We start from the raw sequence: 14,957 nt of genomic DNA on the forward strand, positions 1-14,957 counted from the left end.
GAATGTTAATGTCAAAAATAAAGAAACATTAAGAACACAAATATTTTGGAGTAATATTCTTCACTGCTTCATGGATTAAAGTTGTCATTTTATGTTGTTTATGGAACTCAGACTTGAATAAGACATGTGATTTTTGTCTACATTTTGCAGGAAAATGCAGGCCCAGCTTTGTTAGAAGTATTTGCTTTTTGATTTACACATTCATTTATTCTCCCTATAATTTGAGTACCAAGCCTGTGTTAGCATGCCGTTGCCAGATGAGGCAACATTTGGTTAAAAATACTATACATTTTTAGATTCAACTTCTAAATTAGTTTATTTTACTTAAAATTGCTTTTTAAAGTACATTAGTCATTTATATTTACATCATTTATCACGTATTTGTCACATACACAGTAGGAGTTTATGGTGAATGCTCATTGGAATGTAAATTTCTAGAGGCAAAACCTTGAGAACAAGATTCTTATACATATGTAGATATATGTAACTGATGCTATGCCTTGCAGATTTCTCGAAAGTGGGTAATTTCCTTAGGATCAATCAATAGTATAAATGAAGTTTACACAAAAGTCATTATTGAAGGTATAATTTAATATGTTATTTAAATAATGTGATTAAGGGCACCTGGGTGGCTTAGTCAGTTAAGCGTCGAACTCTTTATTTTGGCTCAGGTCATGATCTCAGAGTCATGGGATCAAGGCCCGTGTTGAGCTCCATGCTGAGCTTGGAGGCTGCTTAAGACTCTCTGTCTCTCTCTGTCTCTCTTTCTCTGCCTCTCTCTCTCTCTCTCTCTCTTTCTCTCTCCCTTAGTCCCTCTCAGTTTGCACATGCTCTCTCTCTCAAAACAAACAAATAAATAATACCATACATTAATCATGAAAGAATTGGCACATTTATGTATTTCAACTGGAAAAAAAATATCCTCAACAAATGGAGATTAATTCACATTCATAGAGTTGAAATAAAACAAAAGAAGCACAATAATTCTCAGAGAAGTTTTTTAAAGATACAGTGAAAACTTTTTACAAAGTATACTTGGAATAATAAGCAGCTTTGATAGGTTGCCATCACTTTTTAATTAACAAAATAGTCTCAGACCTATTCCTGAGCCTCTGAACCAAAAGTTTAATTTCATATGAGCAAGGCAGACTAATTCAAGAATCCACACTATGTGTATGAATGTTGACACTATAGATTTGAGGCTGGAATATACTTAATCTAAATATTTTAGTCATTTGCCTTGAAAAAGAGATAGGTGTTAGACTATTTCCCAGAAATTAAGTGAAGATAGCATGGAAATATATGTTTAAACAGTGACCAAAAAGGACCAGATTCCTAAGAGTCGGAGTTACATTCAGAAGTTTCTCTGCAGTTACTATTTCAGAAAACGTTATCAGTGTGTGTGTGTGTGTGTGTGTGTGTGTGTGTGTGTGCGTGTGTATGTGTGTGTGTATTTGGGTGATAATATTTAATGCTGGTCATTTGACTTTCTCTTTTGACATAGACTCTCTTCTCTGGTTATTTTCTCCTCGTTCCAATATTCATATCTGTAATCCGTAGCGATTATTTATAAAATAATTCATTTATAGTGTCTAAAATTACATACTCAGAAATCATAACTTGAATAAAATAAAATATGAATTTTTTCTAAATAAATTACATGAAAATAATTGCCTGGTTTTTTTTTGTGAGCCACAAAATAGGATGATTTGTTTAAATTTAAGGATTGCTTTAGGGGTGCCTGGGTGGGTCAGTTGGTTAAACATCTGACTCTTGATTTTGGTTCAGGTCATGATCTCTGGCTCTGTGCTAATAGTGTGGAAACTGCTTGGGATCCTCTCTCTCTCTCTCTCTCTCTCTCTCTCTCAAAAATCAATAAACATTTAAAACTAAATAAATAAATTTAAGGATTGATTTAGATAATTTCAGTTGCACTATAGCCATGTATATAGTTAAGTAGAATATATGTACATTATTCTACACATTAAAATGTTTCTAGATTTTTGTAGTTATAATTGTTATTATTTGATACTATCTGTATATCACATGAACTGTGCTACTTCTTTTTTATATTTAAGGGACTGAACAACATTAGAAGATTGTCATTGAGAAAACCTTTTTTTTTCTTTTGCTTTTCAGTTTGGAAAAATATATTCCTGTTTACTAAAAATAACATGAATTTATTTCTTTATGCTGAATAAATCTTGTTAGCCAAGCTTAGTGTTTCATAATTAATTTTTTTTTCATTTTCCCTATCCACTTAGACATCATTAACATTTAATAACATTGGATTTGATCTCCTTAGATAATCCATAAATCTAGCAGCAATTTACAAGTTCATACCTGTGTAATACACTTACCATGCTTTTACTTAAGATATGAGTCATTAATACGATTACTTTACCATGATGAATTATATAGTATTTGGGTGATTCAGTCATGTTTAAGCTTACTGACAAGGACAATTTCAGATGGTGTTGTCCCACATGTTTCTTCCTATCCATGGTTTCTTAAGACAAAAAAACAAAAAAACAAAAGCAAAAAAATACCTTATAAAACTATTGCAATGTAAGTCCCACCACTGAAACAAATTTTGAAAGGTACAGGTTACTTTGCTGAATTTTACTTGCACAACTTGTAGTCATTTGGGGAAAAATGGGGATTTATTTACTTTTAGGTGCATTTTAGGTATAGACATTGCTTCCCCAATATCTGTTATTGAGAATCTGTATATTAATACCTTTTATTGTGATTAACCATGCATTCTTAAAATTCCCATTTTTCTAAGATTCACATTCTGAAGGCCAGCTTGCAGAACTTCTGTGATTTTAGTCTGACACCCCCTGGTTTTCCAGCCTCATTATACATACTGTCCTTGCCTTAGCCTTTGCTTTTGACATTCCAAATCACTTTTGATTTTTTAAACATACTGTATTTTTATAATGTTCTCTTTGCTTATGCTCACGTTTCAATAGTTAAAATTCTCCTCTATCATCTTCATTGCAGTTCACCATTCTGATCCCTTCCAAATTAACACACCCCTCCCCCATCCCTTTTAAAAAAAATAATCAAACTTCTATATTTTAGGCATGCTCTGTAACCACACAGATAATAAAACACCCGTTGCACTCCATGTATTCTTTAATTTATATGTCTGTCTAACTGGCACTAAATAATTTCCTTCAAGAGAGGAGACAATGTTATATGTAATAACATAATTAGGGTATAAAATGTAATAAACATAGAGAAAATGTCTTATCAATATGCATGTACACATTTAGATGTATATACACAGGGTTCATCAATATAGTATTCCCTCAGTAATACTAAATCAAACATTCCCAGGAAGTCAGTAAGCATAACAACTTTTATACACCAAAGTTGTATCTACTTCACTGCAATATTTTCAGGTTAATGTGCAACCTTTATACCACGGCTGCCGCACTTGAGAAATGTTAACTTCCTTAGTCTATGATGGCAACTTTTTCACTGCCAGAAATATTCAAAACAGCAAAGACTTACACAGGAGAGTGCATCTTGTATTTAAGTATTCCTGCATAAGTTTACAAATTTCTGTTTTATTTTTTCCCAGTTTTATTGAAATATAACTGACATGTAACATACGCAAGTTTAAGGTGCACCACAAGATTTGATATACATATAGTTTGTGAAATGATGTAGCACACGGCATGGTGACTATAGTAAACAAATACAATATTATAAACTCGAAAATTTCCAAAGAGTAGGTCTTAAATGTTATCACGATGCACACACACGCACACAAAGATAATCGCGAGCTGATAGAGGTGTTAACTCACCTTACCATAGTCACCAAACGTATTATTTTCCTTATGCTTTTTGGGGGGGAATGCACCCATTGAAATAAGAAGCTGGCAGAAATATTCAAGATCATCTTTATTATAAGCTTCTTAATTTAGTCCTATTTAGAAACTTAATTTATTGTCTTTTAATTTCAAAATAAAAGCTTTATCAATTTCTTCTGGAGACACTGGAAATACATTCAATTGTCTCATGAGTCAAAGTCTCGCAGATATCATCCCCATCGTCATGGTTTCTCTAACCCAAATAGCCTCAGTTTCTTCTCCTATGTTCTTTTTTTATGTAAGAATTTTGAGTCGTCCCACATGATGATTATTCTCCTCTGGACACAGTGTTGAGTCTCTAAGCACCTCTGAAAATGTAGTTCTCTGAACAAAGACAAAATAGAACACTTTACTTTTAGTCTGGAGTGGTCTAGAACTTTTCTGCCTCTCCACTGACTGTAGTCTATCCTCTGCCTTCTGTCACTTCGCTGAAAGTGTTTCTGTTTTCATCATTAATGTCTCCATCTAATACCAAATCTAATGGGCTTTTCTCCAGAGCAGCAATGGTTATGTTACTTCCCTTTCTGTGTCAATGGCAAGGTTAGTCACCCTTACATTTTTGCTTCCCTATCATTCGGATAATGACATCCTCTTCATCTTCCTACCCCTATAATTTCTTTGTGTTTTTCTTTGCAGGCTCCTATTACTTTTTCTGCTCTCTATTTAATAATGCTCTTCAAGGTTTCTTTCTATATTCTCTTTGTTTCTTTATCTACACTCCCTTCACACTGTCTTCTAAAGGAAATTCTACCACATCAATGGTTTCAATTCAGGTAACGACCCCCATGTACAGGTCCTAGACCAGTCCTTCAAAACCATATTTCCAATCATTTATCAACTATCTCCCACCGATTCTTCAAATAATGTTAAATCATACATGATTTTCCCCTGAATGGTTGTAATTTATTTTCAAACAGAAAATGTGCAGGCTTGGGGAGGAAAGGAATCTGTGCCTTTTGAACTCAGAAATGTAAAGGTCAAGAGAAAGAATTTTCCTGGATATGGCATGGGAACAAATGTGAATTCCTTTAAATTTTTTTTTTAATGTTTATTTATTTTTGAGAGAGAGACAGAGTGCAAGAGGGGGAGGGGCAGAGAGAGAGGGAGACACAGAATATGAAGCAGGCTCCAGGCTCTGAGCTGTCGGCACAGAGCCCGATGCAGGGCTCGAGCCCACAAACCATGAGATCATGACTTGAGCCGAAGCTGGACGCTCAACTGACTGAGCCACCCAGGTGCCCCAATGTGAATTCTTTTAAATACAACCTAGTGTGATGTATCATGGGTGACTATATGATGTGGGAAACCTGGCCAACTCAAGAAAGAGAAGACCTGTGAATGGCGGAGACTGAGTCTATGGTGGGTGTATCTTTTGTGGTACTGAAGGAGACCAACTAGCTACCAACAATTGATTGAATAGCCTTCCATTCCTGGATGGTTTCTACTTGAGGCATTTCACTTACATAATATTTCACTTGTATACTTTATTTTCTGTGATTGTATTTTAACATTTAAGTTGTTAAACCATATTGAACATTTAAATAAAAACATCTACTTTTTCTAAAACCATTTTCAAAAGTTCTATACTAAACCAATCATTAACATAAACTTTGTAATGTAATAAATTTATATATACGTATATTAGAGTATATATAGATGACGTGTGTATTGTACTGTAAATGAAGCTCTCTCGCTTTTACATTCTGCTTAATTGCTCAGATTTCCATCGATCATGCAATTAAGGACTTATCATTATTACCTTCTTCATTATCCTTTACTGAAATACTTAATCAAATGGGAGCTTTATTCAGAACAGACAAATTGGTTACACTTTGCAACTCTAGCAGGCATTAGCTCCTGGCAGTCTGAACTATTAAGTGAGAGATTTGATTTGCTGTGGCTTCTGCTATTCACTGTCATTGTCCTCAACAGTCTAACACTTTCTAGGAGGAGTGATGCTTGCAACATGGGCTCCCAATGCTAAATCTCCTTCTCTTTTTAAAATCTAAGTTGCATCAGCTCCTCATAATTTTTCCTAGGCAAACATCAGCCAACAGGGAGCATTCAATCCATATTATCATAGTAAGAACAAATGGCAAATTTTGGACTCAGCTAAATTAGAATCCTGTTTTTTACAAGGTAGTATTTAGAAAATATTCCAGTAAAGTATCAGAAATCATTTAATATTTTTTCAGTTTGAAACTCTTCTGGAAATCTAGTTTGTCCATGGCTGTAGATATACTGTTAGATTAGATTCAGGTTCCCTTCTTACTGAGGCCAATAAACTTTGAACGGATTGGGGCCAGGGTGTTGAGATTAGTACATAGACTGCATTGTTAGTGGTAAAGATAACTGAAGTTTTGGTTATACATAGAAGGCAGAACAGAAAACAAAATAAATTTGAAAGATATGATTCTGATACATGACCAACTGAACATTTAAATTTAATTTTGTCCCTTCCTGATGATCTCAATAAAATGAGAACAGTGTGACAAAGAGAAATAAATCAATAGAATCAAACTGGATAAGCTCTGAATCCCTAACAGGCTCAAGTTCTGACATCAGTTAAGAGACCCAAATCAGACAGCTACTCACCAAATCGTTTTTGTTTTTTTTTCCACTCAAAAATTTACAGTGAAAAGAAAAAAAATTGACATATATTGATTTGGTCGAATTTACTTCATGTCATTGTGCTAATAATGGTGTGCTCTTTATATACACATACACTTTCCCTAGAGCAAGGACATTTTTGTCCTTCTGACTAGATACGATTCTGGCAACTGTCCCATAGGATTAGAAGGTACCCTTGCAGAAGGCAGTGGCATTTACGGTGCTGAGACTAAGGCGAGAATGGTAATCGGAATTCAATGTTGTGCATCAACGTACATCAAAAATTTCTTTCTTCAAGACGCTAAATATATGAGATTAAGAACAACACTAATAGCCCATTTCGTTTTTAACAGAAATATTAAATATTATTTTCATGAAAAAATAAAAGTCTAGTGATCCCTTCTAACAGTTTCTATATCCTTTATTCTTTTTAATATTCAGGAACAAAAAAATATATCCTTGAGAATATACAACCGAAAATGTACTTAATATTAAAGTTGATATAATGGTCATCAGATTTTCATTTCCTTTAGTTACCAGACTTGAAATAATGTATTATACCTAGTAGTAAAATGAGGTAGTTGATTAATGTAATTTCATGCTAGATATTAGTTTTACATATTACACTCTTTTAGCAGAGAATTATGTAGCATGGTGTCATGCAAAATATTACAATAATTTGATATGGTGTATATTACAGATTATAATTATTTTAACTGCAATCATTTCAATGCTGGCAGTTCACATTTTTATATCATATATTTCACCTCATATTATTAATATTCAAGCTCAGGATAGGCAGTAAATATTTGTGGAATAAAAGGAAATGAAAGAATATAGAATCAGTTAATACATTCTGCAGAAAAAAATCTATGAATTTGGATTTACATTTTCTTTTCTTTTCTACTTACTTCTGGAAAGCAGATTCACCCTCTCATAGACAAAACTATGAGCTAGTCTGTGTTTATTTCCTATTCAGCCATATTTTAATGGAGGCCAAATTAAAAAAAATCAATGCAGATATTACTAGTATTTTTGAATTAGGAATTGTTAACATTTGTATTTTTCTGCCAATGCTATTTATAAAATACAACTGTAAAAATATTTTCTGGATTTGAGAATGTGGTACTCATCCGTAGTTTAAAAATGCTCTGTACATCTGAAGGCTTAGGTTCCAGCAAAATAACACTTTTTTATAGTTTCTCTTCATCTTTATTTAAAAGAGCACAAGCCAAAAACATTAAAAAATAAATAAGAAAGCATAAGCCAGGGTTAAACATGTCATCTCTTTAATCTATCAGTTCAGATCTTGAAGATGGTAGAACATATGTTTCACGACTAAGCACTCCGTGGCCGGTGACCTATCAGTCACTGACATGACCGATACAAGTAACACAGGGAATAAGGTCCCTCCTTCCCTCATTTACTTAAATGAGCTTCTCCCAACACTATCTTATCTGGGCCCATACAAATAAGGCAGTAGGTAGTATGGAATTTGCATGCAAACATTTAATGTTGATGAGCCAGTGAATAAGGAATCAGCAATGATAGAACCATAGACAAATTCCGCCATAAATTCTGTGCTTTTTAAATGAAGATTGGCTGAATATTTCTGAAAGGCTTCCACTCCCTTTCAGAAATGACATCTTGTTTAGTGAGTCTGTCTTGTGAAATAATTCAGTTGCCGAATATGGCCATATTTAATGCACCGCTGTAAACGCTTGCCAGACATTATCTTCATAGGCCATCATAACAACAAGGTGAGTTAGGGAGGTTTTTTATCTCTGTTGTTGTTGTTGTTGTTGTTGTTGTTGTTGATTTTAGAGAGAGAGAGCATGAGCACGGGAGATGGGTAGAGGAGAGGGAGAGAGAGAGAGAGAGAGAGAGAGAGAGAGAGAGTCTTAAGCAGGTTCCACAGTTAGCCCACTGCAGGGCTGGATCCCACAGATCTTGACCAGACCTGAAATTATGAGTCTGACACTCAATGGCCTGAGTCACCTAGGTTCCCCAAGTTAGGAAGTTTTATTCCCTTATTTTACAATTGAGGAAATTTTAACTAAGGCATTTGAAGTAACTTACAAGTGGTGACACAGGTTTTAGAAGGTCACTCAATCTGATGCCCTGGCTTTTCTACTGTGCTTTTAAATTGTCTTCACAAGGTAACCAATTTCACCCACAAGGAGACACATCACACACATGCACACATGTTTAACCCTGAAGGGTATACACGCGACGTGGCTTCATCAAAGATCAATAAAACAAACAGCAAGTAGATTTTCATTGTGTGTTGAAGTTTGTTTTATTGATCTCATGTCTCAAGCTTCACTGGGCAAGTTTGTTGTTGTAGGGCACTGATATTCCCATTCAAGTTGACCAGTAGCCCTTGTTCTCCAGGACAATAGGAGGCTGAAGCCCTAAACACTATATGGAGCCTTCTGAGGGGGAGCCTGGGTGGCTCAGCTGGTTAAGCCACCAACTCTTGATTTCAGCTCAGATCATGATCCCAAGGTATGTGTCCTGCTTCGGGCTCTGCACTGAGCATGGAACATCCTTAAGATTCTCTCTCTCTCTCTCTCTCTCTCTCGTCTGCCCTTTTCCCCCACTTGCACGCACATTCTCTCTCTCTCTAAAAAAAATTAAGTTGAGGCTTCTGAGGATATCAGTGGGGTTTAAATGATTAAAAATAAATCACTAATCACAAAACTGTTTCTAGACAAGACAGAGAGGAACACTGTTCTCCATTTCTAGGAACTGAGATAGAAGTTGAGGTGCTGCTTTCATTCGATCCCTTCTAGAACATAGAGGAAAGGGAGCCTGGGTGGCCCAATTGGTTATGCAAGCAGCTCTTGATCTCAGCTCAGGTCCTGATCTTGCAGTGTGTGAGTTCGAGCACTACCTTTGACTCTGCACTGACTATGCGGAGTCGGCTTGGGATTCTGTCTCTGTCCCTCTCTCCCTCTCTGCCCTTCCCCCATGCTGGCTCGCTCTCTTTCTCTCTCTCTCTCTCAAAATAAATAAATGAACTTTTAAAAAGTCTGTGAGGAAATTCAGAACTCAGATTTCCAGATAAAGATCAAACTTGCTTTTATTTCTGTGGTATCACCTGTATGTCTTTAAATTTGAGAAAAACATATTTGAGGCTGAAACAAACAGTTTGAAATATGTCTTCACCACGTTAGAACAATGCTCTCTAAAAACAGCAGTAAGTCGGGAGCCATGGGCAGGACCGGCCAATTACTGAGCAGGTGCCCAACAGACAGGGAGCACTGATCACTTCGTGGTGCCCAAGTGAGGCCCGCTCACTAAGACGTCAGAGCTCTGAGATGTGCTAATTATGACTCAGAGGGGCCAGATAACATTTTACACTATCCTTTAGGCCTAAAATATATATGTCTTGGTATAAGAGACCGGGAATAGATGTTTTATTTTCCATCCTGTGTTTATTGGCTCTGACTCACTAACCGTACAGTTACCCAAACCTGGCAAGCTGATGAATGTCTTATTTCTTGATGGTTAGATTTAATTCAGATGAATGCACCCATGAGATTTAATCCATATATTCTAAATATATGATGCTTCTATAACAGAAAATAAATTATACAAACCAACTTGGTAAAGCTATTCAAAATTGTACTAATGTGTGTATTGTCTATACTTTTAAAACCCTGAGGTTTCCTTAGTAATAACGGGCAGCCCCTAAGGTAGGAAGTTTAATTCAGCTCAGATTTATCATCTTGAATGATAATGGTTTACTTATTTGTAGTTTTATGAAGCCTCCTAGGTATTCAAGATGTGCTAGAAAATCTGTCAACAGTAGATCTCAATTCCCTCCTCCTGAATTTCCCGCACGAGAACTGTTCTGAAAGAAAGAAAAATATATATGTCTTCTTATTTTCTATTGTCAACAATGCTTACAACTAAATATTAAGGACTACAAACTCCAATCATAACGTAGCTGCAAAGGAATTGGTTCCCAAAGAAGACTTTATCTTAGTTAACCATCCATTTTGCCTTCTAGAGCAATCACTTGAAAACCTTATACAGCTATAAGAGTCTTTGGCCATAAGGGAGAGAATAAATATTTCTTAGTATGGAAATGATACATATACAGCACATCTCTAGATGTGACTGTAAAACATTTAGCCTGGATACCTCACAGAATTGTGGGGCATGAATGATTCTATATTACCTAACTAAAATTTCAAAAAATTTGGCCATTTAAAAGTGCACGGTAAAGCGTTAATTGTGTTGTCATATTATATAGTTTGTCAATAACAACCCCTGAGTCACAATTGGACATAAGGCCCCTGATTATGTCTGAGGTTTTTCCTCCACACCTCATTTTCTTACCTCCCAGTTTCCTTGGAAAACTATGCCATTTTCACTAGAAAATGAAAAGTATTTGACAATATTTGCTGCTGTTATGACATCAATGCAAACACTGATTTGAGTAGATAAAGACAACGATGTGAATTTAATAGAGGGAAATTCTACATTTAATTTCGGCCATGTAACCAAAAAACAGGTGAATATACAGCACATTACCAGCACCACAGAAGGCTAATTTTTGTGCTTTCCCAGTATATATACTCCCCTGAAAGGCATACACTACTCTGTCTGCTATTATAGAGCAGAATCACCTGTTATTGAACATCCTTTTGATAAAATAATAGTGAGTCTTCTACTTTGTACCTGGCTTCTCCAGCTCAATATTATATCGATGAGATTTGTCTATGTTGTTATATATTTCAGTATTTTATTTTTCATTTCTGTGCAATATTCAAGTATATCTGTTAGTACAAATTTCATTCTCATTAAATTTCTTTTTCTGGACTTTTTATTTTGGTTATGACCTCCAGTACCATGACAAATAGAAAAGGAGTTTGTGATCATCATAGTTTTCCCAAACAAAGGGAACATAATTATCATTTTAGCATTGAGTATAATTGTAAGCTATATTTTTATAGATATTTTATATCAGTTTAAAAGTTCAACTCCATTTGGTATTAGATAAAAAAATTTAGCATAAAAAGTATTAAATCAAAGCAGGAAGGAATATCAAATGGGAAAAAAAGACAGTCTCATCAACAAATGGTGTTGGGAAAACTGGATAGCAACAGGCAGAAGAATGAAACTAGACCAGTTTCTTACAAAAATAAATTCAAAATGGATGAAATACCTAAATGTGAGACAGGAAATCGTCAAAATCCTAGAAGAGAACACAGGCAGCAATCTCTTTGACCTTGGCCAGAGCCACTTCTTACTAAATATGTCACCAGAAGCAAGGGAAACAAAAGCAAAAATAAACTATTGGGACTTCAATAAAGGAAACAATCAACAAAACTAAAAAGCAGCCTATGGAATGGGAAAAGATACTTGCAAATGACATATCTAATACAGGGTTAGTATCCAAAATCTATAAAGAACTTACCAAACGCAACACCAAAAAACAAATAATACAACTAAGAAATGGGCAGAAGACATGAATAGACACTTTTCCTAAGAAGACATCCAGATATCTAACGGACACATAAAAAGATGCTCAACATCACCATCATCATGGAAATACAAATCAAAACCACAATTACATAACATCTCACACCTGTCAGAATGGCTAAAATTAACAACACAAGAAAGAACAAATGTTGGTGAGGATGTGGAGAAACAGGAACCCTCTTGCACTGCTGGTGGGAATGCAAACTGGTGCAGCCACACTGGACAACTACATGGAGGTTCCCCAAAAAGTTAAAAATAGAGCTACTCTTTGGTCTAACAATTGCACTACTAGGTATTTACTCAAAGGATAAAAAAAATACAGATTCAGAGGGGTACATGCACCCTGATGTTTATAGCAGCACTATCAACAATAGCCAAGCTATGGAGAGAGCCCATATGTCCATTCACTGATGAACGGATAAAGAAGATGTGATACACACACACACACACACACACACACCGGAATATTCCTCAGCTATCAAAAAGAATGAAATCTTGCCATTTGTAATGACATGGATGGAGCTAGCATGTGTTATGCTAAGCGAAATAGGTCAGTCAGAGAAAGACAAATACCACATGACTTCATTTATATGTGGAACTTAAGAAACAAAACAGATGAACATATGGGGCAAGGGGAAGAGAGAGGGAAATAAATCATGAGAGACTCTTAAAGACAGAGAACAGGGGAACCTGGGCGGCTGAAGTGTCCAACTCTTGGTTTCGCTTCAGGTCATGATCTCATGGTTGGTGAATTCGAGCCTCCATCAAGCTCTGCTGTGACACTGTAGAGCCTGCTTGGGATTCTCTCTCTCTCCCGCTCTCTCTGCCCCCCCCCCCGTTCACATTCTTTCTCTCTCTCAAAGTGCATAAACATATTTTTGAAAACAAATTTAGAAAGGTATAGAACAAATTAAGGGTTGATAGAGGGAGTTGGTTGGGGGATGGGCTAAAGGCGTGATGAGTGTTAAGGAGGGCACTTTTTATGATGAGCCCTGGGTGTTGTATGTAATTACTGACTCACTGAATTCTACTCCTGAAACCAATATTGCACTGTGTGGTAACTAACTAGAATTTAAACAAAAATTGGAAAAAATAATAATATTAAAAGAAGTATTAAATATCAGTAAATTATTTTTTTTTTGCTTTTGCTGACATGATTATATATCTTCTCCTGTATTCTATTAATTGGTGACTTATAGGGAATGTTTTTTTTTCTCTGTAAAAGCAATATTATGTCCCTGAAACAAACTTAATTGATCATAATAGATTAGTTTTATAAACACTAGCTGAAATTTTTTCTAAGGATTTTTGGTTTAAAATTTTTAGAAATATTGACCTAGGTTTCTTTTTTCTTTTTTCCTCTTTTTCCCCCAGTTATTTCACCAAGGGCTTTACCTGTATTATTTCACTGAATTTTTACAACTGTACTCAGAGGAAGATATTGTTCTTAATAGTGTTCTTTACTGTAATTTCCTTGGCAGATTTGCTATTAACATTATGGTATATTCCTTATAAATGGGAAAATCCTCTCTCTATTTAAACCTGAAAATCTGCATTCAAGTTCGGAATTTTTTTTTCCTTTAAAATTTTAGAAAAATTCATCAGTGATATCATCCTGACTCAGAGTTCTTTCAAGGGCAAGCAAAAAAGAATTAAATAAATTTATGCAATATATTAAGCTACTCATATGTAACACATTTTTCATTTTCTTTGAGTTCAGATCTTCTCCCTTCAGTTTGTTTTCTGTTTGTCCCTTTTGCCCTCTTATTTCTGTTATTTCTCCTTTGAAATACATTTAAACAAATGATTACATATTTTTAGTATTTCGTATTTCTCTTTTATTAGAACCGTAATTATACAGGCTGTGGTTGCAGAACAATGCCCTCCCTCCAAGATGTTCCCATCCACAGCCCAGAAGCTACGCCTATATTATCTTACATGTCAAAAGAGACTTTCAAGGTGCATGTAAGGTACCAGACTTTGAGAGAAGGAGATCATCTTGAGTTCTCCAGGTGGGCTACATCGAATCATATAGATTCTTAAAAGCAGTAGAATGAGGCAGTTAAATGTTTCAGAGGCAAATAAATGACTGGAGAAGTTAATCCATAGTTGCAGGTATTGAAGATGGAGGAAGACAGGCATGAGACAAGTTTTTGGTTTATACCTAAGTATTTTTTTTGCCAGAGGTGCTAATAACATAAATGGTTTTGGCTTTTAATTGTAGTAAGTTCCACTTGTTCATTGTTGGTATACAGGAAAGCAATTGACTGTTGTATATTTACTTTGTATCTTGCAACATTGTTATAATATTTCATTAGTTCCAAGAATTTTCTTGTTGATATCTCATATAGACAATCATGTCATCTGCAAGCAAAGACAGTTTTAAATCTTCCTCTCCAACCAGCATATTTGTATTTCCATTTATTGCTTTTCTGCATTAGCAAGGACTTTCAGTACAGTATTTGGAAGAATGGTAAGCCAAACAATTGCCTTTTATAATCACTGAATGAGGCTTTATAAATATTTTGAGGACCCTTTGTGAAGAAAAATTAATGAAAAGAATAGCTGAAGTTTGGATGGTCTTATGGCTTAAATCCTTTTAGAATGAATTACCATGATTATAGATGTTCGTAATCAATGAGATAATTAAAACGAGATGGTTTACCTAAAATTATCATTATTTATATTACTTTGAAAGACTCTGTATCTATATTACACTATTAATTTCCCTGAGTTTACTTTATACTATATCTGATATTCCTCTATATTCCTCAGTAGAGTACATATTTGATCACATCATTATATCTTATAGATATCATACTACAAAAAGTTTTCACTTAAAATTTAAATGAATGATTCTGGGAATCACACACACACACAAACACACACATACATATATATATATATACATATGTATGTGTATATATATATATGATTCTGAGAATATATACACACACACACACACAC

The sequence above is a fragment of the Panthera uncia genome (assembly GCF_023721935.1).
Source record: "Panthera uncia isolate 11264 chromosome D3 unlocalized genomic scaffold, Puncia_PCG_1.0 HiC_scaffold_8, whole genome shotgun sequence".
Taxonomy (NCBI): domain Eukaryota; kingdom Metazoa; phylum Chordata; class Mammalia; order Carnivora; family Felidae; genus Panthera; species Panthera uncia.